At 45.2% G+C, this 22705-nt stretch overlaps 1 pseudogene; it reads right to left on the reverse strand.

Moving 5' to 3' along the window:
• Nucleotides 1-22705, reverse strand: part of LOC139273479 (zinc finger protein 271-like) — a 54290-nt pseudogene that overhangs the window by 17162 nt on the left and 14423 nt on the right.

A 22705-nucleotide genomic window follows, 5' to 3' on the forward strand; every position in this document is an offset into this window, starting at 1 on the left:
TCCTCACCTGAGGCCTCACACGTGCATTTTCCAGCAGGGTCACTGGAGCCTCCTCCCAATGGCTCAGTGGGTAAAGGCACCGACCAGTGTGACTGAGTCACATTAACAGGAGGGGCCCAGGTTTAATCCCCTCGGCGTATCCTCTCCTTCTAAACCTCTGTAAAAGCTGTTTACAAAAGTCGTCACTGTAAGTAGGAACATAGAAACAGGAATAGGCCATTCGGCCCCTTGAGCCTGATCAATTGGCCCCCAGCCTCAGTTATATGGGAAACATCGAGTTCTGCATTTCCATTACCCTTTAAGAACACAAGAAATTGGAGCAGGATTAGGCCCATTGGCCCCTCGAGCCTGCTCCACCATTCAGTAATATCATGGCTGATCTTCTACCTCAACTCCACTCTGGTTACCGACCCTTCTGACACTGAAAATTATTTCTCCTTATTAAGAGGGTTGGCGGACTGGAGGAGATTACAGAGATAGGGAGGGGCAAGGCCTTGGAGGGTGTCATGTATGTAACCACAATGTAACACCACTGTATTACTGTATACACTCAACCTAGATGCACACCTTGACAAGGGGTGAACTTGTGGGAGACACTCCTTACCTGATCACACAGGTGTAAAAAGAGAGGTCCCACACAGGGTCATCATCTTTGGAGTCCTGCAAATAAAGAGAGCAGGTCACAGAGTTACCTTGTCCCCAGAATGTGCCTCGTGTGGTTTCATGCTGTAGAGTAAGGACTTTACATTGGCGACAAGAAACGGGAATTCACGAGAATGGCCACCGGTAGCACAGAGGAACGGTACTGTGCTGGGGAAGACTGGGACGATTCTGTCGAGAGGCTTCAGCAAAGCTTCATTACGAAAGAATGGCTAGATGATGCAGCGGCTGACAAGCGAAGGGCTCATCTTTTGATCGGCTGCGGACCAAAGACTTTCATGAAGGACTTACTAGCACCCGAAAAGCCGGCGGACAAAACCTTTGAAGAACTTACTGAATTGATCGGGGAGCACCTCAAACCGGCGAGTAGCATACATATAGCCTGACACAGATTCTACACCCACTGACGTCATGAAGGACAGAGCATACCGGACTTCGTAGCGGACCTCTGGCGTTTGGCCAGCCTCTAAGTTCACAGACGCCTGCACGGGGATTTGCTAAGGGATTTCTTTATCGAGGGCATCGGTCATGCGGGAATTTCCACAAATTAATTGAGACCAAGGATTTGACCTTAGAAGCGGCGGCGTTGATGGCTCAAACTTTCATGGCGGGGGAGGAAGACACGAAAATAATATACGCGCGCAACTCTGCCTCTAACGCGGTGATGGATCAGGGAGTCAACATCATCAATGTGACTCAGGCAGGCAGGGGCAGTCCAACATTCCCCAGGCAGCAATAGACCCCAGAGTAGGACTGTAACAGACAATGGCAGGCTGAACGGACATTCACGCCATCACAGTGGACAATGTGGCTCGGGACGGGGCCATTGACACCCACTAATAGGGTACTTAAGAGCAGTCAAAGGGACAGTCAGCGAGGAATGCCTGGCCATAGTCCCTTTGTTCCCAACAATAGAAACTTTAACTCATGCTGGAGGTGTGGGGGAAAACACTCAGCTAGATCTTGCAGATTTCAACAGTTTGTCTGCAGGAACTGTAATCTCAGTGGCCATTTAGCTCAAATGTGCAGGAAGCCTGCAACCAGACTAATATATGAGGCGGATGGACCAGAAGAGGGTTCTTTGAGGCAGGATGACTTTTGGGGCGAATCGATGGATGCCGAAGCTTAGCGGGTCCATGTGGCGAATATTCACAGCTCATACACCAGAACGCCATCAATGATGATGAGCGTTTTATTAAACGGCATCCCTGTACGCATGGAGCTGGACACTGGGGCCAGCCTGTCACTCATGGGCGTTCAGCAATTTGAGAAGCTATGGCCACTTAAAGCCAACAGACCCAAATTAGCACATATAGACACAATTACGGACTTACACCAAAGAAATCATTCCGGTACTAGGCAGTGCAATGTTGGCTGTCACACCCAATGGGATAGTGAATCGGCTGCCACTCTGGATTGTCCCGGGCAATGGTCCAGCACTGTTGGGGAGGAGCTGGTTAGCCGAGATGAACTGGAAATGGGGGGATGTTCACGCAATGTCGTCTGTGGAGCGAAGTTCGTGCTCACAAGTCCTACAACAATTCGATTCACTATTCCAACCGGGCGTCGGGACTTTCAAAGGCACTAAGGTAGTGATACACATCACCCCAGACGCCAGGCCAGTGCACCACAAAGCCAGAGCGGTGCCATATGTGATGCGGGAAAAGATCGAGTGTGAATTGGACCGGTTGTTGAGAGAGGGCATCATCTCGCCTGTTGAATTCAGCGACTGGACGAGCCCCATCATGCCCGTCCTAAAAGAGGATGGCTCTGTCAGGATCTGTGGAGACTACAAGGCCACCATCAATCTGGTGTCCCTACAAGATCAATACCCGCTCCCGACAGCAGAGGACCTCTTCGCCACGCTGGCAGGCTGCAAGCTGTTCACCAAGTTTGACCTCACTTCAGCCTATATGACCAAGGAACTGGCCCGACGAATCTAAACTACTGACCACCATCACCACGCACAAGGGACTGTTCGTTTATAACAGGTGCCTGTTTGGCATTAGATCAACGGCCGCAATTTTTCAATGATTCATGGAAAGCCTGCTTAAATCCATTCCTGGAATGATCGTATTCCAGGACGACATCCTCATCACGGATCGAGACACCGAGGAACATCTCCACAACCTGGAGGAGGTGCTATGCCGACTGGACCGGGTAGGCCTGCGACTCAAGAAGTCTAAATGTCTGTTCTTAGCTCCTGAGGTTGAGTTTCTGGGCACGAGGGTTGCTGCAGATGGGATTCGGCCCACCGAATCCAAAACAGAGGCGATTCGACGAGCACCCAGGCCCTGCAACACATCGGAGTTGCGTTCATTCCTGGGACTCGAACTATTTCGGGAACTTTCTGTCGAACTTGAGCATGTTGTTGGAGCCGCTACACGTGCTCCTGCATAAAGATTGCGATTGGTTTTGGGGGGACTGTCAGGAACGGGCTTTTGATCAGGCGCGAAACCTACTTTGTTCAAACAAGTTGTTGACCCTGTACGACCCCTGTAAAAAAATTGGTTCTGACATGTGATGCATCGTCCTATGGGGTTGGGTGCGTGTTGCAGCAGGGCAATGCTGAGGGTCAACTACAACCTGTGGCTTATGCCTCCAGGTCGCTCTCTCAAGCAGAACGGGGATATGGGATGGTCGAGAAGGAAGCGCTTGCGTGTATCTATGGTGTAAAAAAAATGCATCAGTACCTCTTTGGTAGGAAGTTTGAATTAGAGACGGACCACAAGCCATTAACATCCCTATTGTCAGACAGCAAGGCCACCAATGCCAACACATCAGCTCGCATACAGCGATGGGCTCTCACGCTGGCTGCCTATGACTACTCCATCCGGCACCGGCCCAGCACTGAAAATTGCACTGACGCGCTCAGCAGGCTTCCACTGGCCACCACTGAGGGGATAGCGGAGCAAAGTGCCGAGATGGTCATGGCTGTCGATGCCTTTGACAGCGCAGGCTCCCCCATCACAGCCTGCCAGATCAAAATCTGGACGAACAGAGATCCCCTCCTATCCCTGATTAAGAAATGTGTCCTGACTGGGGATTGGGCGCCCGCACACGGAGCATGCCCTGAGGAGGTCAGACCGTTCCACAGACGGATGGATGAGCTCTCCATCCAAGCCGACTATGGGGCAGCCGGGTAGTTATGCCCCAGAAGGGCAGGGAGGCATTCATCAGGGAACTCCACAGCGAGCACCCAGGCATTGTGCTGATGAAGGCTATTGCCGGTCACACGTTTGGTGGCCTGGAACATTGTGTTCGCAGGCACACGTGTGCCCAGCCGGGCAATGCCCCCAGGGAGGCCCCGCCCAGCCCGTGGCCCTGGCCCACCAGGCCATGGTCAAGCATTCATGTTGACTATGCGGGCCCATTCATGGGTAAGATGTTCCTTATTGTGGTAGATGCGTATTCGAAATGGTTCGAGTGCATCATTCTGAATTCATGCATGTCATCCACCACTGTGGAAAGCCTATATGCGATCTTTGCAACCCATGGCTTGCCAGACATCCTGGTTAGTGATAACGGACCATGTTTCACAAGCTACGAATTCCGAGAGTTTATGTCGGGCAATGGCATCAACCACGTCAGGACTGCGCCGTTCAAGCCGGCCTCCAATGGCTAGGCGGAACGTGCGGTCCAAATCATTAAGCAAGGGTTGCTCAGGATTCAAGGACCCTCCCTACAATGCCGCCTGTCGCGCCTCCTGCTGGCCTATAGATCCCGTCCGCACTCGCTCACGGGGGTCCCGTCCGCAGAGCTACTAATGAAACGGACACAAAACTCGGCTGTCCCTCATTCACCCAGTCCTGACCGACATAGTTGAGGGCAAGCGCAAGTCTCAAAATGAGTACCATGACTGTAATTCGAGGGGGGAGGTGTATAGAAATAAATGATCCTGTATTCGTCCTCAATCACGCCGTGGGGCCCAAATGGCTTGAGGGCACTGTAATTGACAAAGAGAGGAATATGGTCATCGTGGTAAAACTCAACAATGGTCAGATATGCCGTAAGCATCTGGACCAAGTAAAAAAAAATGTTCAGCACCGACACGGAGGAACCTGAAGAAGACCATGAGATGGATTTCACAACACCGCCAGTGAACGAGCAACAAGAGCAATCAGAAGAATGCACAGTCCCTGCGGTCAGCCTGGAGAGGCCGGAATCACCACAGGTGACAGACACTCACGTGAGTGTCCAACAACCAGAGCCCCAACTGCAGCGCTCCACGAGGGAGCGTAGACCACCTGAAAGACTAGACCGATGATCCCGATATGACTTTGGGGGGGGGGGGGGGGGCGGAGGTGATGTCATGTATGTAACCACAATGTAACACCACTGTATTACTGTATACATTCAACCTAGATGCACATCTTGACCACATGGGGTGAACTTGTGAGAGACACTCCTTACCTGATCACACAGGTATAAAAAGGGAGGTCCTACACAGGGTCATCGTCTTTGGAGTCCTGTAAATAAAGAGAGCAGATCACAGAGTGACCTTGTCCCAGAATGTGCCTCGTATGGTTTCATGCAGTAGAGTAAGGGCTTTACATTCTTTACACAGGGATTTGAACAAGAGGAGTATTTTAAAGGCTGAAGTCACCAGCCATCTCTCCCAGTGCAGAGTGACTCACTACGAATAGGAAGGATTTTTGTTTAACTACTAAAGATGCATAATGAGGGGGAAATCAATCTCTGTACCTTTAACTAACAGCAACATGGAAAGAGGGAAATGAATGACCTTTAAACACCTGGTCCACTTGGCACCGAAGTTTCTGAAATTCATAATAGGAACTCCAGGGAAACAAAATAGCTGTGTTGATAAAGGATGGAATCACTGCAATAGTGAGAGACAACATTGGCTCAAATGATCAGGATGTTGAAACAGTTTGGGTGGAGATAAGGAATAATAAGGGGAAAAAAGTCACTGGTGGCCGTAGTCTATAGGCCCCCTAACAGTAGCAACTCTGTTGGTCGGAGTATAAACCAATAGTGTGTGCTTGTAAAAAGGGAACAGCAATAACCATGGGTGATTATAACCTCCGTATTGATTGGACAAATCAAATTGGTCAGGGTAGCCTTAAGGAAGAGTTCATAGAGTGCATAAGGGACAGGTTCCTTGAGCAGTATGTAACAGAACCAACCAGGGGGCAGGCTATCTTAGATCTAGTCCTGTGTAATGAGACAGGATTAATAAACAATCTCCTAGTAAAGGATCCCCTTGGAATGAGTGACCATAGCATGGTTGAATTTCAAATTCAGATGGAGGGTGAGAAAGTTGGATCTCAAACCAGCGTAGGAAGCTTAAATAAAGGAGACTACAAAGGTATGAGGGCAGAGTTGCCTAAAGTGGACTGGGAAAATAGATTAAAGTGTCGGACGGTTGATGAACAGTGGTGTACATTTAAGGAGCTATTTCATAACTCTCAAGAAAAATATATTCCAGTGAGGAGGAAAGGGTTAAAAGGAAAAATAGCCATCCGTGGCTAACTAAAGAAATAAAGGATGGTATCCAATTAAAAACAAGGGCATGCAACGTGGCCAAAACTAATGGGAGGACAGAAGATTGGGAAGCTTTTAAAAACCAGCAAAGAATGACTAAAAAAATGATTAAGAAAGGGAAGATAGACTATGAAAGTAAACTAGCTCGAAATATAAAAACAGATAGCAAAACTAAGACAGTAATAAAAATAACAGAACCAACCCCTAAACAATAACAAAAATTTTTTTTATACATTTTTAAAAATTATTTAAATCAAAAAAACAAATATTTATGAAAAGTAAGGGAAAATGAGATATACGGCAGAAAGGAAACAAACAAACCACTAAGAAATTAAAACATTAGACCCCGCCTAACAAAAAATCCCCACTCCAAACCATGGACATTCAACTAGGTGAGGCATCACATACTACACACTAACAAAGAGAAGGCGGACTCTACATTTTCACCTAACAAACAGGTAGGACAACAGACCACACAGAGAGAACACATCAGAAGGAGAAAGAAGAACCAGAAGACCAGACAAAGCAAACAATTGACCCCTGATCATTGAGAGAAACAAAGGTTTAAATAGTTCTTTTCCCTCCTCACAGCCCTTCTCGTTTTGACTGACCTAGTGGAAGGTAAGGAGCTCTAAATTCTCCATAACCTCTCACTGTACGTTTTTCGATCGAAAACTCGCGTGACTCTTGAACCCCCACCACACTAACCCCCCCCACCCCCGCACCCGTTTGCTTTTCCTGGCCTCAGATGAAGCCCCAGTAAATGTGAAACGTTAGGTCTATAGACTACAATCAGCCACCTAGACGACGGATCGTGAAGTGAGTTTTATAAATCCTCCCCCAAAAAATCCCCCTGACCTTTTTCTCCCCCCTCCCTGGTGGATTTCTCTCTCACTCTATCCAGATTTCAGATCCACGGTGCTGTCTTTAAAAAAACCTCTCTCATTTTTCTCTGCTTCTAAAAAAATCTTTCCTGTACCAGCTCTAATTGTACTACTAACTAGAACTAAATAAGATAATTGTCTGCTGTGGTACCGTGATTTCTCTGTTCCCCCTTGTTGTCCCCCTGACCTCACCCACCACCAACCGATAATTATTGCCGTCGAACCGTAGTGTACACATACGAAAATAAATTGAAAAACAAGAAAAAAAATGCTTCCTAAATTCCCCACCCCCCCCCCCACCTCCCCACGTGGTCAGTCAACACGGCACGGATCCTGATCAACCCACCAAAACCATTCACAATTTAAGGCCCATAATCCCCTTCCCTACCCTACAGCCCAATCATTCATAAAAAGAACCCTCACCTAAAAATAGTTACAACAATGTAATTTTTTTTATTATTAAATAATTAAATTAAAAATCCAAAAATAAAAATCAGTCCACCAAAGTACAAAACTAAATCTCCACAAAGAACGTAACAACGACTTAAAATCAACCCCCTAAAAAACCCAGAGACTGATCCCTTCCCCGGGAACAACAGGACCTCTGCTCCAACCCGCCTCCCTCCCGAGCCACACAGAAATCCAGCCGAGGCTGATCATCAGCACTAGGCCCAAACACACAAACCACCGATTGACCCAAGACACCATCCCACCAATCACAACAATTAACCCCAGCCACCAACGCTCCCCCACCACTGCCCAAAACACGGTAACATCCCCCCTCCACTCTCAAAACATGGTAACACCACCCCCCTGTGAATATTTAAAAATGTATAGAGACATTTAAGTTGAGAACGTGGGAATTGTATAGGGACAGTGTAAGCTAACAAAGAATTCATGGAGGAATAGCCATGACATCTCAGACTCGAGACTGCAAAATGTTACAACACTAACACATTTTGAAACAAAACCCACAGCTTGCAAAACAAACCTCAAGGTCGTACTAACTCACATTGCTAACCTGAAACATTAACAGTAAGAGAATAATGGGCCTGTGTAAAATCAGACCATTCTTAGATCGGCTTATGAGTGGACAAAGGGAAAGAGGGATCAAAGAGGATAGGCTGAACTAGGATGTCACTCATATTGTATCTTGTTATCTTTTTCCGAAAATGTATAACCGTCGTGCCTTTACAATGTAACATCACTTTGTCCGTAGGAAGTGAGTGCGATCTATCAGAGTTGCATTCCTTCTGTCTGATAAAGTCCCCGATCGGGATTTGCTTTTGAAATAAATGCTCGCTTTGTTTAAAGCAGAATCGGTATTTGACTCAGTGATTTCGCTGTACCAGATTGAGGGAAAAGAATCCACATTTACACCCCCACTGCCCAAAACACGGTAACTCCACCCCTCACTGCCGAAAACATGGTAACAACACCCCCCCCACCTCCGTCACTGCCCAAAACACGGTAACACCCACCCCTAAAAACTTAAGCACAACCCAAACAACCGATGAATGAAAACCAAGCCCTAAAACCCAACCCTGAACTGAACTTTGTACTGGTCCCACCTCTGGGGGTGGTGAGACCAGTACAAACCGGACGATCTGCACCTGGGCAGGACCGGAACCAATATCCTAGGGGGAGTGTTTGGTAGTGCTGTTGGGGAGGAGTTAAACTAATATGGCAGGGGGATGGGAACCTATGCAGGGAGACAGAGGGAAATAAAAAGGAGGCAGAAGCAAAATATAGAAAGGAGAAAAGTAAAAGTGGAGGGCAGAGAAACCCAAGGCAAAAAACAAAAAGGGCTACATTACAGCAAAATTCTAAAGGGGCAAAGTGTGTTAAAAAAACAAGCCTGAAGGCTCTGTGCCTCAATGCGAGGAGTTTCGGAATAAGGTGGATGAATTAACTGCACAGATAGCAGTTAACGGATACGATGTGATTGGCATCATGGAGACATGGCCCGAGGCAGGTGGACCAAGGCTGGGAACTCAACATCCAAGGGTATTCAGCATTGAGGAAGGATAGACAGAAAGGAAAAGGAGGCGGGATGGCGTTGCTGGTTAAAGATGAAATCAATGCAATTGTAAGGAAGGACATTAGCCTGGATGATGTGGAAACGGTATGGGTGGAGCTGCGGAATTCCAAAGGGCAGAAAACGCTAGTGGGAGTTGTGTACAGACCACCAAATAGTAGTAGTGAGGTTGGGGACAGCATCAAACAAGAAATAAGGGAGGTGTGCAATAAAGGTACAGCAGTAATCATGGGCGACTTTAATCTACACATTGATTGGGCTAACCTAACTGGTAGCAATGAGGTGGAGGAGGATTTCCTGGAGTGTATTAGGGATGGTTTTCTAGACCAATATGTCGAGGACCAACCAGGGAGCTGGCCATCCTAGACTGGGTATTGTGTAATGAGAAGGGACTAATTAGCAATCTTGTTGTGCGAGGCCCCTTGGGAAAAAGTGACCATAATATGGTGGAATTCCTTATTAAGATGGAGAGTGACAAAGTTAATTCGGAAACTAGGGTCCTGAACTTAAGGAAATGTAACTTCAACGGTATGAGGTGTGACGTGGCTAGAATAGACTGGCAAACGATACTTAAAGGGTTGACGGTGAATAAGCAATGGCAAACATTTAAAGATTACATGGATAAACGTCAGCAAATGTACAACCCTGTCTGGAGTAAAAATAAAACTGGGAAGGTGGCTCAACCATGGCTAACAAAGGAAATTAAGGGTGGTGTTAAAGCCAAGGAAGAGACATATAAATTGGCTAGAAAAAGTAACAAACCTGAGGATTGGGAGAAATTTAGAATTCAACAGAGGAGGACTAAGGGTTTAATTAAGAGGGGGAAAATAGAGTACGAGAGGAAGCTTGCAGGGAACATAAAAACTGATTGCAAAAGCTTCGATAAATATGTGAAGAGAAAAAGATTAGTAAAGACAAATGTAGGTCCCTTCCAGTCGGATTCAGGTGAAATTATAATTGGGAACAAAGAAATGGCAGAACAATTAAACCAATACTTCGGTTCTGTCTTCACTAAGGAAGATACAAATAACCTTCCGAAGGTAGTAGGGGTCAGTGGGTCTAATGAGAAGGAGGAACTGAAGGATATCCTTATTAGGCGGGAAATTGTGTTAGGGAAATTGATGGGATTGAAGGCCGATAAATCCCCGGGGCCTGATAGTCTGCATCCCAGGGTGCTCAAGGAAGTGGCCCTAGAAATAGTGGATGCATTGGTGATCATTTTCCAACAGTCTATTGACTCTGGATCAGTTCCCATGGACTGGAGGGTAGCTAATGTAACACCACTTTTTAAAAAAGGATGGAGAGAGAAAACGGGTAATTATAGACCAGTTAGCTTGACATCAGTAGTGGGGAAAATGTTGGAATCGATCATTAAGGACGAAATAGCAGCGCATTTGGAAAGCGGTGACAGGATCGGATCAAGTCAGCATGGATTTATGAAAGGGAAATCATGCTTGACGAATCTTCTGGAATTTTTTGAGGATATAACTAGCAGAGTGGACAAGGGAGAACCGGTGGACGTGGTGTATTTGGAATTTTCAGAAGGCTTTTGACAAGGTCCCGCACAAGAGATTGTTGTGCAAAATCAAAGCACATGGTATTGGGGGTAATATACTGACATGGATAAGGAACTGGTTGGCAGACAGGAAGCAGAGAGTCGGGATAAACGGATCTTTTTCAGAATGGCAGGAGTGACTAGTGGAGAGCTGGGACCCCAGCTCTTTACAATATACATTAACGATTTGGATGAAGGAATAGAGTGTAATATCTCCAAGTTTGCAGATGACACTAAACTGGGTGGCGGTGTAAGCTGTGAGAAGGACACTAAGAGGCTGCAGGGTGACTTGGACAGGTTAGGTGAGTGGGCAAATGCATGACAGATGCAGTATAATGTGGATAAATGTGGGATTATCCATTTTGGGGGCAAAAACACAAAGGCAGCATATTATCTGAATGGCGGCAGACTAGAAAAAGGGGAGGTGCAACGAGACCTGGGTGTCATGGTTCATCAGTCACTGGAAGTGGGCACGCAGGTACAGCAGGCGGTAAAGAAGGCAAATGGTATGTTGGCCTTCATAGCTAGGGGATTTGAATATAGAAGCAAGAAGGTCTTGCTGCAGTTGTACAGGGCCTTAGTGAGGCCTCACCTGGAATATTGTGTTCAGTTTTTGTCTCCTAGTCTGAGGAAGGACGTTTTTGCTACTGAGGGAGTGCAGCGAAGGTTCACCAGACTGATTCCAGGGATGAGGAGAGACTGGATCAACTGGGCCTTTATTCACTGGAGTTTAGAATAATGAGAGGGGATCTCATAGAAACATATAAGATTCTGACAGGACTGGACAGGTTAGATGCAGGAAGAATGTTCCCGATGTTGGGGAAGTCCAGAACCAGGGGACATAGTCTTAGGATAAGGGGTAGGCCATTTAGGACTGAGATGAGGAGAAACTTCTTCACTCAGAGAGTTGTTAACCTGTGGAATTCCCTGCCGCAGAGAGTTGTTGATGCCAGTTCACTGGATATATTCAAGAGGGAGTTAGATATGGCTCTTACGGTTCAGGGGATCAAGGGGTATAGGGAGAAAGCAGGAAAGGGGTACTGAAGGAATGATCAGCCATAATCTTATTGAATGTCGGTGCAGGCTCGAAGGGCCGAATGGCCTACTCCTGCACCTATTTTTCTATGTTTCTATGTTTCTAAAACAGATCCCTACCTGGAAACATATTAACCAAATTGGAGCCCCAATACCAAACCCTAACCCAGAACCAAACAGCCAATCAACCCTAATCTAAAACATAACCCCACAAGGATTAGTCAAGACCCAAACACCACAAAACCTAAGCCGTCAGAGCCCAAGACCAAACCCAACACAGACCTAAAACCTAAAGATACTAAATTGCATCAGTGTCTAGAACGAAACACATATGCACAGCAAGGTAGGAATAATAAAATAAAAAATCTTAACTTAGAAATGAGACACAAAACACCAATCCCTAGAAAATCCAAGAATAAACCGCCCTCCCCCCCACCGACACACAAACAATTCCAAAGGAACAACATGCCCCAGGGTCCAGAACGACACAGAGGCACAGGGATTATAACATAGAACACCAGAACATAAGGAACAAGAGATAACCCAAATAAAGGAAGTGATAAGACTAAGAACAAGAAAGATCGAGTAGCATAATTTCTAAAAAAACAGCTAAACCAATTTACAGGGGACAGTAAGGAATACAAAACTCCAAGGGGACATTACCCCTCTGTCCATAACACCAAAAATCTAAAGGACAAGCCAATGGACAAGGGCAAGAATGGCTGAGTAGTAAACTTCGAAAAGCGTGAGCTAATCAAAAGTGACAGTAAGGAATACAAAATTCCAAAGGGGTATTACCCCCCTGTCCGAAACACCAAAAGCCGGGCGATGTTACGGAGGTGGTTTTAGTTATGCTAGAGAGGGAGAGAGATATGGACAGAGGGAAAGACAGAGGGAGACAGACATAGAGACAGAGACAGCAAGACAGATGGAGTGAGTGACAGAGAGAGAGAGAGAGAGCGACAGTGGGAGACTAGAGACAGACAGAGAGATAGATGTAGGGAGACAGAAGGAGAGAGACAGCGGGAGACGAGAGAGACAGAGAGATAGATGTAGGAGAGAAATAGTGTGAGAGACAGCGAGGGAGAGGGGGAGCTCGACCAAGGGAGACAGTGAGATCAAAATAGAGGAAAAGAGACAGATGGAGATACACTGGGAGAGAGAGAGAGAGAGTGACTGACCGAGAGAGGCAGACAGACAGAGAGACTGACAGAGAGGGTGGGGGCGGGGACACAGCGAGACACTAAGTTGGGACCCATAGGATTGGGGGCAACATATTACACGGATTGACGGTCATTTTCAGGTTGTCAGGCTGTAACCAGTGGGGTACCGCAAGGATGGATGCTTGGGCCTCAGCTATTCACAATCTGTATCAATAACTTAGATGAGGGGGCCGAGTGTGCTGTATCCAAGTTGACTGATGATACAAAGCTCGGTGGGAAAGTAATGTGTGAGGTTAATGCAAAGAGGCTGCAAAGGGACACAGACAGGTTAAAGTAGTGGCCAAGAACATGGCAGATGGAATGTAATGTGGAGAAATGTGAAGTTACCCACTTTGGTTAGCAAAATAGAAAAGCAGAGTATTTTTTAAATGGAGAGAGATTGGGAAATGTTGGTGTTCAGAGGGACCTGGGTGTCCTTGTACAAGAATCACAAAGTTAACATGCAGGTACAGCAAGCAATTAGGAAAGCAAATGGTATATTGGCCTTTACTACAAGAGGATTTGAGTACAAGAATAAAGATGTCCTACTGCAATTATATAGGGCCCTGGTGAGACCACACCTGGAGTATTGTGGACAGACTGTCTGGGGAGTCTAGAACTAGGACTCAGTCTCAGAATAAGGGGTCAGCCATTTAGGACTGAGATGAGGAGAAATTTCTTCACTCAAAGGATTGTGGCTCTTTGGAATGCTCTACCCCAGGGGGTCTTATGCTTTTTTGCTTTTATGTTCAAATGACTGGCAGAGAGTGGGGCAGAGACTGGGAGCGATACAGTTGAAGTAAGCGAGACAGAGAGAGAGGGAGACAGAGAGAGAGAGGGAGAATGAGGGAGACAGTGAGATCAAAATCAAAGAAAAGAGACAGATGGAGATACACTGGGAGAGGGAGCGAGACAGGGAGAGAAAGCAAGACACATTGTAGAGGAAACTGTTTGATCTCTTTGTTTCGCCGTACACTGTCCCATCAAACACTCCCAGTGCAGGTACAGTACAGATTAGATACAGATTTAAGCTCCCTCTACACTGTCCCATCAAACACTTCCAGGGCATGTACAGCAGAGGTTAGTCTCTGGGGCAGAGAATTCCACAGATTTACAACCCTCAGAGAAGAAATTTCTCCTCATCTCAGTTTTAAATGAGCGGCCCCTTATTTTCAGACTATGTCCCCTAGTTTTAGTTTCCCCCCATGAGTGGAAATAATCTCTCGGCATCCACCTTGTCGAGTTCCCTCATTATCTTATAAGTTTCAATAAGATCACCTCTCATTCTTCTGAACTCCAACGTGTATAGGCCCAACCTACTCAACCTATTCTCATGAGTCAACTCCCTCATCTCCAGAATCAACCTAGTGAACCTTCTCTGAACAGCCTCCAATGCAAGTATTTCCTTCCTTAGTTACAGAGACCAAAACATGTGAAGGTTAAAATCACCCATGATTATTGTCATTCCTTTTTTACAAGTCTCCATTATTTCTTGATTTATGCTCCATCCAATCATGTAGCTACTATTAGGGGGCCTACAGACTACGCCCACCAGCAACTTTTTCCCTTTATTATTCCTTATCCTACCCAAACTAATTCAACCTCTTGATACTCTGAGCCAATATCGTTTCTCACGAACGCACTGATCCCATCCTTTATTAACAATGCTACTCCACCTCCTTTTCCTTTCTGTCTGTCCTTCCGAATTGTCAAATACCCCTGAATATTGTGTTCCCAGTCCTGGTCACCTTGCAACCACGTCTCTGTAATGGCGATCAGATCATACCCATTTGTATCTATTTGTGCCGTCAACTCATCTATTTTGTTACGAATGCTACGTGAATTTAGACAAAGAGCTTTTAAATTTGTTTTTTTTACCCTTTTTCCTGCTTGTTTCCTCTGTCCTTCAAACTCACTTTCTACATGTTTGATGGAACTTTACTCTGAATCTAACCTGTGCTGTATCTGCCCTGGGAGTGTTTGATGGAACAGTGTAGAGGGAGCTTTACAAAATCTAGGCTGACACTCCAGCACAGTGCTGAGGGAATGCCATTCTGTTAGAGGTGTCGTCTTTTAGATGAGACGTTAAACTGAGAGGTCGTGTCTGCTCTCTCAGGTGGATGTAAAAGATCCCGAGCTTGTTACTACAGTTGTACAGGGCCTTGGTGAGGCCACACCTGGAGTATTGTGTACAGTTTTGGTCTCCTAACTTGAGGAAGGACATTCTTGCTATTGAGGGAGTGCAGCGAAGGTTCACCAGACTGATTCCCGGGATGGCAGGACTGACATATCAAGAAAGACTGGATCAACTGGGCTTGTATTCACTGGAGTTCAGAAGAATGAGAGGGGATCTCATAGAAACGTTTAAAATTCTGACGGGTTTAGACAGGTTAGATGCAGGAAGAATGTTCCCAATGTTGGGGAAGTCCAGAACCAGGGGTCACAGTCTAAGGATAAGGGGTAAGCCATTTAGGACCGAGATGAGGAGAAACCTCTTCACCCAGAGAGTGGAATTCTCTACCACAGAAAGTTGTTGAGGCCAATTCACTAAATATATTCAAAAAGGAGTTAGATGAAGTCCTTACTACTAGGGGGATCAAGGGGTATGGCGAGAAAGCAGGAATGGGGTACTGAAGCTGCATGTTCAGCCATGAACTCATTGAATGGCGGTGCAGGCTCAAATGGCCTACTCCTGCACCTATTTTCTATGTTTTGGTTTCCTTACCTAAGGAAGGATATACTTGCCATAGAGGAAGTGCAACAAAGGTTCACCAGATGGATTCCTGGGATGGGGGGGGATTGTCCTACACACTCAAGAGTTTAGAAAATGAGAGGTGATCTCCTTGAAACGTGTAAAATTCTCATAGGGCTTGACAGGGTAGATGCAGAGAGCATGTTCCCCCTGGCTGTGGCATCTAGAACCAGGGGTCACAGTCTCAGAATAAGGGGTTGGCCATTTAGGACTGAGAAGAGGCAAAATTTCTTTACTCAGAGGGTGGTGATTCTTTGGAATTCTCTACCCCAGAGGGCTGTGGAGGCTCAATCTTTGAGTATATTCAAGACAGAGATGGATAGATTTTCAGATAATAAGGGAATCAAGGGATATGGGGATTGGATGTGAAAGTGGAGTTGAAGTAGAAGATCAGCCATGATCTCATTGAATGGCAGAGCAGGCTCGAGGGACCGAATGGCCTTCCTGCCCCTATTTCTTAGGTTTCCTTGCCCAATCTTTTGGTCATCTGTCCCAACATCTCCTGGGCTTCAGGATCCCAGTGACCAGCAGAGAAAGAACTTAGAATCATAGAATGGTTACAACACAAAAGACCATTCGGCCCATCAAGCCCATGTGGGCTCTCAGCTAGTCCCTCTCCCCTGCCTACAAACTTTATCTCTTCAGATATTTATCCAACTCCTTTTGAAAGAAAAGATTGAGTCTGCCTCCACCACCTTTTCAGGCCGTGCATTCCAGATCTTAACCACTCGCCGCATAAAAAAAGTTTCTGTGTCGCCTTTGGTCCTTTTGCCATCACCTTAACTCTGTCCTCTGGTTCTCGACCTTTCAACCAATGGGAACAGTGTCTCTCTATATACTGTGTCCAGATCGCTCATGATTTTGAACATCTCTATCAAATCTCTCAATCGTCTCCGCTCCAATGAGAACAAGTATTCACATAACTGAAGTCCCCCATCCATGGAGTCATTCTCATAAATCTTTTCTGCACCTCTCTAAGGCCTTCACATCCTAAAGTGCGTTGCCCAGAATTGGACACAATACTCCAGTTGGGGCTGAACCAGTGTTTTATACAGGTTCATCATAATTTCCACACTTTTGTACTCTACCTCTATTTATGAAGCTCAGGATCCTGTCAGCCTTTTTAAACTGCTTTTTCCAGCTGCCCTGCCACCTTCAACAATTTTTGCATACATACCCCCAGGCCTCTCTGTTCATACAACCCCTTTAGGATTGTACCATTTAGTTTATATTTTCTCTCATTCTTTCTACCAAAATGTATCACTTCACACTTTTCTGGGATAAATTTCCCCTGCCACATGTCCACCCATTTTACCAGCCCATCTATATCTTCCAGAAGTTTATCACTCTCCTCGTCACTGTTCACCATACTTCCAAGTTTTGTGTCATGTGCAAATTTTGAAATTGTGCCCCAAGTCATTAATATATATCAAGAAAAACAGTGGTCCTAGAACAGGACCCTGGCAAACACCACTGTATACCTTCCCCCAGTCTAAAAAACAACCATTCACCACTATTCTGTTTCCTGTCACTTAGACTATTTTGTATCCATGCTGCCACTGTCCTTTTTATTCCATGGGCTTCAACTTTGCTGGCAAGCCTTTTATGTGGAACTTTGTTGAACACCTTTTGGAAACCCGTGTACACCACATCAACCGCATTACCCTCATCACCCTCATCAAAAAACTCAAATTAAGTTGATTAATCACGATTTGCCTTCTAACAAATCTGTGCTGGTTTTCCTTAATTAATCCACACCTATCCAAGTGACTATATTAATTTTGTCTCTGATCGCTGTTTCTAAAAGCTTCCCCACTACTGAGGTTAATCTGACTGGCCTGGAGTTGCTGGGTTTAATTTTACACCTTTTTTGAACAATGGTGTAACATTTACAATTCTCCAGTCCTCTGGTACCACCCCCGTATCTATGGAGGTTTGGATTATGGCCAATATTTCTGCAATTTCCACCCTCAATTCCCTCGGCGTCCTAGGATGCATCCCATCCGCTCCTGGTGATTGATCTACTTTAAGTTCAGCCAGCCTTTTTAATACCTCTATCAATTTCTATCCATTCAGGTTTAAACCTGTAATGGAACAGTGGTCTGCCTTTAAAGAAGAAATAGTTGAGGTACAGTTGAGTGTATTCCACTCTCCACAACTTCCTCCTTCACTGTCTATGGCAGCATCCTCTTCCTTGGTGAAGACAGATGCAAAGTACTTATTTAGTACCTCAGCCATACCCTTTGCCTCCATGCATAGGTCTCCTTTTTGGTCCTTAATCAGCCCCACCCTTTTACTATTTATATGCCTGAAAAAGAACATAAGAAGTAGGAGCAGGAGTAGGCCCAACACCCCCTCGAGCCTGCTCCGCCATTCAATATCATGGCTGATCATCGACCTCAACTCTACTTTCCTGCCTGATCTCCATATTCCTTGATTCCACTAGACTCCAAAAATCTATATCTCAGCTTTGAATATATTCAGAGATTCAGCATCCACAGCCGTCTGGGACCGCAAATTCCAAAGATTCACAACCCTCTGAGTGAAGGAATTCCTCCTCATCTCAGTCTTAAATGGCCTACCCCTTATCCTGAGACTGTGCCCCCTAGTTCCAGACACTCCAGCCGGGGGAAACAACCTCTCAGCATCCACCCAGTCAATACCCTTCAGAATTTTGAATGTTTCAATGAGATCACCTCTCATTCTTCTAAACTCCAGACTTTTGGATTACCTTTGATGTTGGTTGCCATTCTATTCTCATACCCTCTCTTTGCCCCTCTTATTTTCTTCTTCACTTCCCTTCTGATCTTTCTATAGCCTATTCTCAGATGTATTAGCAACCTCACATCTGTCATACATGCTCTTTTTCTGCTTGATCATGTTCTCTAGGTGTTTCGTCATCCGGGGAGCCTTGACTTTAGTTGCCCTACCTTTCCCACCAGTGGGAATGTACTCAACTGTACCTCAACTATTTCTTCTTTAAAGGCAGACCACTGTTTCATTACAGGTTTAAACTAGCTTGGCAGGAGGATGAGAACCTGAAAATAGATTCAGTAGGAGAGGAGTAAAGCTGTAGTTAGAAAGCAAAAATAAAGAAAGTGAGTTTGAAAGAGGGGAAACAAGCGGGAAAAAAGGGTAAAAAAACAAACTTAAAGGCACTTTGTCTAAATGCACGTAATATTTGTAACAAAATAGATGAGTTGACGGCACAAATTGAGACAAATGGGTACGATCTGATAGCCATGAAAGAGACGTGGTTGCAAGGTGACCAGGACTGGGAATTAAATATTCAGGGGTACTTGACAATCCGGAAGGATAGACAGACAGGAAAAGGAGGTGGGGTACCTCTATTGGTAAAGGATGGAATCACTGCAATAGTAAACGATATTGGCTCAAATGATAAGGGTGTTGAAACAGTTTTGGTGGAGATAAGGAATAATAAGGGGAAAAAGTCACTGGTGGGCATAGTCTATAGGTCCCTTAACAGTAGCAACTCTGTTGGTCGGAGCATAAACCAGGAAATAGTGGGGGTTTGTAAAAAGGGAACAGCAATAATCATGGGTGATTTTAACCTCAATATTGATTGGACAAATCAAATTGGTCAGGGTAGCCTTGAGGAGGAGTTCATACAGTGCATAAGGGACGTGTTCCTTGAACAGTATGTAATGGAACCAACCAGGGGGCAGGCTATCTTAGATCTGGTCCTATGTAATGAGACAGGATTAATAAACAATCTCCAAGTAAAGAATCCCCCTGGAATGAGTGATCATAACATGATTGAATTTCAAATTCAGAAGGAGGGTAAGAAAGTTGGATCTCTAACCAGCATACTAAACTTAAATAAAGCAGACTATGAAGGTATTTGGACTATGAAGCGCATTTGGAAAGCAGTGACAGGATCGGTCCAAGTCAACATGGATTTATGAAAGGGAAATCATGCTTGACAAATCTTCTGGAATTTTTTGAGGATGTAACTAATAGAGTGGACAAGGGAGAACCAGTGGATGTGGTGTATTTGGACTTTCAAAAGGCTTTTGACAAGGTCTCACACAAGAGATTGGTGTGCAAAATTAAAGCACATGGTATTGGGGGTAATGTACTGACGTGGATCGAGAACTGGTTGGAAAACAGGAAGCAGAGAGTCAGGATAAACGGGTCCTTTTCAGAATGGCAGGCAGTGACTAGTGGGGTTCAGTGCTGGGACCCCAGCTATTTACAATATACAATAATGATTTAGATGAAGGAATTGAGTGTAATATCTCCAAGTTTGCAGATGACACTAAACTGGGTGGCGGTGTGAGCTGTGAGGAGGATGCTAAGAGGCTGCAGAGTGACTTGGACAGGTTAGGGGAGTGGGCAAATGCATGGCAGATGCAGTATAATGTGGATAAATGTGAGGTTATCCACTTTGGGGGCAAAAACACGAGGGCAGAATATCATCTGAATGGCGGCAGATTTGGAAAAGGGGAGGTGCAACGAGACCTGGGTGTCATGGTACATCAGTCATTGAAAGTTGGCATGCAGGTACAGCAGGCGGTGAAGAAGGCAAATGGTATGTTGGACTTCATAGCTAGGGGTTTTGAGTATAGCAGCAGGGAGGTCTTACTGCAGTTGTACAGGGCCTTGGTGAGGCCTCACCTGGATTATTGTGTTCAGTTAAGATCTCCTAATCTGAGGAAGGACGTTCTTGCTATTGAGGGAGTGCAGCGAAGGTTCACCAGACTGATTCCCGGGATGGCAGGACTGACATATGAGGAGAGACTGGATCGACTAGGCCTGTATTCACTGGAGTTTAGAAGGATGAGAGGGGATCTCGTAGAAACATAAAATTCTGATGGGACTGGACAGGTTAGATGCAGGAAGAATGTTCCCGATGTTGGGGAAGTCCAGAACTAGGGGACACAGTCTAAGGATAAGGGGTAAGCCATTTAGGACTGAGATGAGGAGAAACTTCTTCACTCAGAGTTGTTAACTTCTGGAATTCCCTACCGCAGAGAGTTGTTGATGCCAGTTCATTGGATATATTCAAGAGGGAGTTAGATATGGCCCTTATGGCTAAAGGTCTCAAGAGGTATGGAGAGAAAGCAGGAAAGGTGTACTGAGGTGGATGATCAGCTATGATCTTACTGAATGGTGGTGCAGGCTCGAAGGGCTGAATGGCCTACTCCTGCACCTATTTTCTATGTTTCTATGTATGAGGGCAGAGTTGGGTAAAGTGGACTGGGAAAATTGATTAAAGTTTAGGACGGTTGATGAACAGTGGTGTATATTTAAGGAGATATTTCACATCTCTCAAGAAAAATATATTCCAGTGATGAGGAAAGGGTGTAAGAAAAAAGATAGCCATCCGTGGCTAACTAAAGAAATAAAGGACGGTATCCAATTAAAAACAAGAGCATACAAAGTGGCCAAAATTAGTGGGAGGACAGAAGACTGGGAAGCTTTTAAAAGTCAGCAAAGAACGATTGAAAAAATGATTAAGAAAGGGAAGATAGACTATGAAAGTAAACTAGCACAAAATATAAAAACAGATAGCAAGAGTTTCTATAGGTATATAAAAAGGAAAAGAGTGGCTAAAGTAAATGTTGGTCCCTTAGAGGACGAGACCGGGGAATTAGTAATGGGGAACATGGAGATGGCAGAAACTCTGAACAAATATTTTGTATCAGTCTTTACGGTAGAGGACAAAACAATATTCCAACAGTGGATAGTCAAGGGGCTATCGGGTGGGGAGGAACTTAACACAATCACAATAAGGAGGTGGTACTCAGTAAGATAATGGGACTAAAGGCAGATAAATCCCTGGACCTCATGGCTTGCATCCTAGAGTCTTAAGAGAAGTAGCGGAAGGGATAGTGGATGCATTGGTTGTAATTTACCAAAAATTCCCTGGATTCTGGGGAGGTCCCAGCAGATTGGAAAACTGCAAATGTGACGCCCCTATTTAAATAAGGAGGCAGACAAAAAGCAGGAAACTATCGACCAGTTAGCCTAACATCTGTGGTTGGGAAAATGTTGGAGTCCATTATTAAAGAAGCAGTAGCAGGACATTTGGCTAAGCAAAATTCGGTCAGGTAGAGTCAGCATGGATTTATGAAGGGGAAGTCATGTTTGACAAATTTGCTGGAGTTCTTTGAGGATGTAATGAACAGGGTGGATAAAGGGGAACCAGTGGGTGTGGTATATTTGGACTTCCAGAAGGCATTTGACAAGGTGCCACATAAAAGGTTACTGCACAAGATAAAAGTTCACAGGGTTGGAGGTAATATATTAGTATGGATAGAGGATTGGCTAACTAACAGAAGAGAGTTGGGGTGAATGGTTCATTCTCTGGTTGGCAACCAGTAAGTAGTGGGGTGCCGCAGGGATCAGTGCTGGGACCCCAATTATTTACAATCTATATTAACGACTTGGAAAAAGGGACTGAGTGTAACATAGCCAAGTTTGCTGATGATACAAAGATGGGAAGAAAAGCAATCTGTGAGGAGGGCACAATAAAAATCTGCAAAAAGACAGACAGGCTAAGTGAGAGGGCAAAAATTTGACAGATGGAGTATAATGTTGGAAAGTGTGAGATCATGCACTTTGGCAGAAAAAAATCAAAGAGCAAGTTATTATTTAAATGGAGAAAGATTGCAAAGTGCTGTAGTACAGCGGGACCTGGGGGTACTTGTGCATGAAACACAAATGGATAGTATGCAGGTACAGCAAGTGATCAGGAAGGCCAATGGAATCTTGGCCTTTATTGCAAAGGGGATGGAGTATAAAAGCAGGGAAGTCTTGCTACAGCTATACAAGGTTTTGGTGAGGCCACACCTGGAATACTGCGTGCTGTTTTGGCTTCCATATTTAAGAAAGGATATACTTGCTTTGGAGGCAGTTCAGAGAAGGTTCATTAGGTTGATTCCGGGGATGAGGGGGTTGCCTTTTGAGGAACAGTTGAGTAGTTTGGGTCTCTACTCATTGGAGTTCAGAAGAATGAGAGGTGATCTTATTGAAATGTGTAAGATTATGAGGGAGCTTGACAAGGCAGATGCAGAGAGGATGTTTCCACTGATGGGGGAAGACAAGAAC

Source organism: Pristiophorus japonicus, chromosome 9, assembly GCF_044704955.1.
Source record: "Pristiophorus japonicus isolate sPriJap1 chromosome 9, sPriJap1.hap1, whole genome shotgun sequence".
NCBI classification, from domain to species: domain Eukaryota; kingdom Metazoa; phylum Chordata; class Chondrichthyes; family Pristiophoridae; genus Pristiophorus; species Pristiophorus japonicus.